Source organism: Benincasa hispida, chromosome 5 (assembly GCF_009727055.1).
Source record: "Benincasa hispida cultivar B227 chromosome 5, ASM972705v1, whole genome shotgun sequence".
NCBI lineage: Eukaryota > Viridiplantae > Streptophyta > Magnoliopsida > Cucurbitales > Cucurbitaceae > Benincasa > Benincasa hispida.
Window position 1 is genome coordinate 42,827,013 of NC_052353.1, and position 4,990 is coordinate 42,832,002.

At 29.3% G+C, this 4,990-nt stretch overlaps 1 long non-coding RNA gene across 1 annotated transcript; it reads left to right on the top strand.

Annotated features, from left to right (window-relative positions):
- Window positions 1-2,556: 2,556 nt before the first annotated feature.
- On the top strand, window positions 2,557-4,752 carry LOC120078191. The gene is made up of 2 exons (XR_005481944.1): window positions 2,557-3,831; window positions 3,867-4,752. It is a non-coding gene; the product is annotated as an uncharacterized LOC120078191 (long non-coding RNA).
- Window positions 4,753-4,990: the final 238 nt, after the last annotated feature.

Consider the following 4,990-nt stretch of genomic DNA (forward strand, 5'->3'; position numbering starts at 1 on the left):
ATATATACTTTCAATAAATCTTAAAATTGGTCAATGTATCAATTTATTCTTATATTTATTTATTTTATTTTTTTTTTGAAAAAAATCTATATTTACATTATTTTTTATAAATAGTGAAATTTCTTACCTGAAATTTATTATTATAAAATTGCTAAATTTAACTTTGTAAAACTAAATTAAAATTTTTATAAAAATACAAAAGGAAATTGAATGATTAAAGAATATATGAATTAATGTAGAATAAAATAAATAGAGGAATCAAAATATTCACGTGTCCTTTGACTTTAGTTAAAGATAGATAAGAATGACCTTTAGAAACAGAAAAAGGGCAAAAAAAAAAAAAAAAAAAGATTAGAATAACCTTTCCAAACAAAAGAACAAGAAAAAGAAAAAAAGAAAGAGATATATTAGAATACGGGGTTAATTTCAACAATACGATAATATTTTTTAAAAAAATGATAAAACTACGATAATGGCATTTTTTTTAAAGAATAATTAGTTAAAAAAAAGAGTTGAAAGAAAAACTATTGACAAAAATTTGATTAGTAAATCATTGATGGAGTACACGATTTCAGATGGTTAAATCGTAGACAAAGTCTATGATTCGATGACATTTGGTAGCATTCAACCTAACATGGATCTAGTAAAGATGTTTATACGTGACACTTCATGTAGACTAAAATCATGTATTCCGTCTACCATTTTATTATATGAAATTGTATACCTCATCCTCAATTTACCATGTTTATTTTTTTTAAAAAAAAAACATGCCTATGGGTGGTAGAAAAAATAGTGATGTGTAATTACATCATATTTAATATCCATAACTAGTGGTTTTCTCAAAAATCAATTTGGTATTTGTATAATAATAATTAATTTTATTCTGTCTTATCTCTTATCTCTTATCTCTTATCTCATTTCCCAACTCTCAGTAGTCATTATTAATTCTTTTTCTTTTCTCTCTTATCTCCTTTCCCAACTCCCAATAATCATCATTATTTTTCTGCTCTTCTCTCTCTTCTTTCCCCTCTCTCACGCATGAAAAAATCGTGAAATACCAGCAAAATATTACAAATATTTCGCTATAATTGAGATACCAATAAAAAAATCAAGGTAAAACCCTTTTTACTATAAATCGTGAAAATATCAGCGATATTATCGATATATCGCTAATATTTTGTCGATTGACTATTTAAAAATAATAATATTTTCCGTTTTACTTTATATTTCTTAAAGTTCTCTCCTTTCAAAGTTTGTGACACCATGGTTGATCATAGAGATGTCCAAAAAAATTCATGGATCGAGTCTCGTAGGGACTCGTCCCAAACAGGATGAGGAATCTTTGAATATACGAAGATGGAGGAGGGAGGGAAATTTTTTTCCTGTTTGCAATTCGGGGCCGGGGATAGGGAATATATTCCCCGACCTCGACTCCGTCCTGTATCCCCACCTCACCCCGACTTTTGTGTATATATATATATATATATATTTTGTAGATTTTATTAGGATAATTATGAAGGTTTTAATTATTTAAATTTAAGATTTTATTATTTTAATTTCTTAGATGTTGTAATATTTAATATAGGATATTCTAATGGTTGAATTTTAGTTTATAAAAATTATGAAAATTTAGCATTTTAATTATATTTTTTTAAACTTGAATGTGTACTATTGTTTATATTACTAAAATTGATAAGATTTTATTTAAATGGAGGTTTTATTGCATATGTTAGGAATTGTTAAAAATATATATTTAATTAAAATAAAATAAATTGTTAGAAAAATGATGGCGGGAAAATTTTTTCCATAGGAAACCCGATCCCCGCGAAAAATCCTCATCTCGTTTCTTACGGGAAAATTTATGGGAACGAGAAGTGGACTAAGGAGTGGGGACGGGGACGAGGACGGAAAGGGCTTACCCATTTCTACCTCGCCCTGCGACATCTCTAGTTGGTCATTGTATACTTTACTATCCTTGAGTATTTGGGTTCCAACCTTACCCAGGCCCCTCTGTTTTTCCTATTTATTTTCATTTTTTTCTTCCATTTCACTTCCTTTCTCTCTCTCTATTTTATTCATTTTTACTCTCTCGGTATCGTTTCTATTTTACGTTCTAACTTTTTTTTTATTAATTATTATATAAATGATATTTTTAATAAATATAATTTATAGTTATCTTCCCCATCTATTCTTTTTAACTTATTCACTATTTGTCGTTGTCCATTTTTGTTCATATTATACAATATAATTTATATTTTGTTATCATATCAATGTTGGAATATTCGAGAAACATAAGTTGTTATTAAATTATAAATCAAGTACTTGTTGATCCAAATTTTAATTTACAAATTATTCAAGTTTATTTTTGTTACTACAATATTAATGCTATTTTAATAATTACTGACTGAAATATTGTTGGAGCGAAAGAATTTATAAAAATATGGTAGTGTAACCATAGACTTGATACTCAATTATATAAAAAAAAAAAACTGTATACTTGATCCACGATTTAACTCAAATTGTGGACGGAGCCCACAATTTTCTATCATAGACCAGATTCATGACTTCTTAACTTGTGTATTGGGTACACGAGTTAGTGGTCCCGAAAAATCCACCTCTTCCTTCTCTGATTAATTCCTTCCTCATCTTCAATATTTTCTTATCTTCATCTTTGCCCCAGCCTGCCACCAACTATCATCCATTGTCTATCGTTCTCCATGCTGCCACTACTGTGTCGTCGTCAATTGTAAGTAATTTTTTTCCTCAATATATGATATTGTGGCTTGACTACCCATAGATCTAGAATTTTGTTTAGATGTATGCATGAAAAACTAGAGATTTGATCTAGTTTTGTTTAAAATATGGGAGAACTAGTGTGTAAAGGTTGTTTTTCTAAGATTTCGTATTTTATGACCGTTAGATTGGATTTGAATTTTTTTTTTTTTGGATTTTTTGAGTTTGGGCTTGAAATTTTGGATTGTCTTTCTTTAGTATATTATTTTGGATTGTAGCTTGGTAATTATTTTGAATTGTTTGGACGGTAGTTTGTTTAATTTTATTTTTTAAAAAAGAATTGGACCAATCTTGAATTTGAGTTTAGACTTGGGCGGTAGATTTATGGTTTTTTTTTTTAAAAAAATTGGATTGATCTTGAATTTTTGTTTAGATTATCTTTTGGATTTTTGTTGAACTAGGTTGTTAGTATCAACATATTAAGTTTGACTAATATTTTTGCCAACTACAACAATTGTAAGAATTTGAGTAAATATGTCGTTGCGTCCTAAAGATTTAGTAATTCTTGAACCTGAAAATATTGGGGACAGTGATATTGATGTAGAACACTATGAATTATTATTTGGGAACGATAGAAGTGCAAAACATGAAAATGAGTTAGTACTATCAGAGATGTTCACCCAAATAGATTGAGACGTTATTAATTCAAGGATGGTTGTAATTAGAGGTTACGAGTGTCGGCATAAAATTTTAGGGTTGATACCCTAAATCTCGTGGGTCTTATAGTTTGTAATTATAATGAATAAACATTTTATTTATTTAATAAAATATGAGATGTTTTATTTGACATTTAGTAGCTTTAACCCACAAACCAATAAACTAACATCCAAGGTTATTTTCTGTAGCTTAAACATGTATGTAGATCATGTTTAAGTGATAATATAATGATAGGTACCTTATCTTGATGACACTACGAAAACAACCCCTTTTTGTAGATGTACAGTTGTTGTAAAGTGCTACAAATTATATTATATTTGTATTATGTACAGTTGATTTATATTAAATAATATATACGTATGAGAGAAATAAAAACTATAGGTTATATTGTATTTGATGCAATATAAAAACTATAGGTTATATTATTATTATTATTATTATTATTAAAAAATTAGAATTTTAATTTTGAATTTTTTTTTGGGGGGTATTGGACCCTTTTAGATTTATCGCTTTAATTTTCCAGATTCGTTTATAAGGGTCTTTTGTTTTTTTTGGCATTATTTGCAATAGTATGTAATTTGAAAGTATTGAGTTGTTCGTGAGTTTTTCGGTGGATTTATGGGACGAAAATAGAAGGAATTAATAACTGTACAGTAGCGTTGTAACGTTGTGCCCTAGTGTTGCAATGCTATGAACGACGAATGAAAGAATTTTCTGTAGCGTTGCAGTGCTAGGTCACAATGTTGCAATGCTCCGAGACAGAGTTTTTTTTTTGTTTGTGCGCGGTTCGTGGTTCTTTCGGCTCATGGTTTATCCGGTTCACTTGGTTTGGCTAGTTCGTGGCCGATACGGGTGCTAGGCGGTCAGGTTCATGTGATTCAAGGTCCAGTTTGCTTGTTTTGAACCAATTCGCTTGTTTGGTGATTGGGAGAAATCATACTCAGAGCTTCTGTATTGGTTAAGTGTTGATGTGCATTACAATCCTGAAACACGATTGAATTGGTATTTTTTTTCCGTCTGATGTGCTAGGTATGACTTTTTCTTGTCGAGTTTTATGGTCCTTCAGTCCTGCAGGAAAAAGGTTCAAATATTGTAGGTTATTAATTCAGATTGATGGATGTTAGCCAAAAAGTTTGATGAACAATTTGTAAGGGAGAAGGACACAACAAGCGTACTTGTCCACAATGTACATTAGACACTTCCTCTTCAGGCCATTGATGACTTTGTTATGTAATGGACTCTTTTATGTAATTGAATTTGTTATGTAATGAATTTTTTTATGTAATTAAATTTTCAATGTAATGGACTTTTTATGTAATTGAATTTGTTATGTAATGGACTTTTTTATGTAATGGACTTTGCTATGGAATTGACTCTATTATATATTTTTATATTCTTTCAGTGTTTGTGCATCATGGATCTTAGTCCTTCTAATCCTGTGCAACTACATCAACAAAATACCCATCGTTCACAATTGATATGAGATAATTCTTCTACTTTAGTTTTGGGCTGTCAGAGAAGGGAGACATCTACACAACAT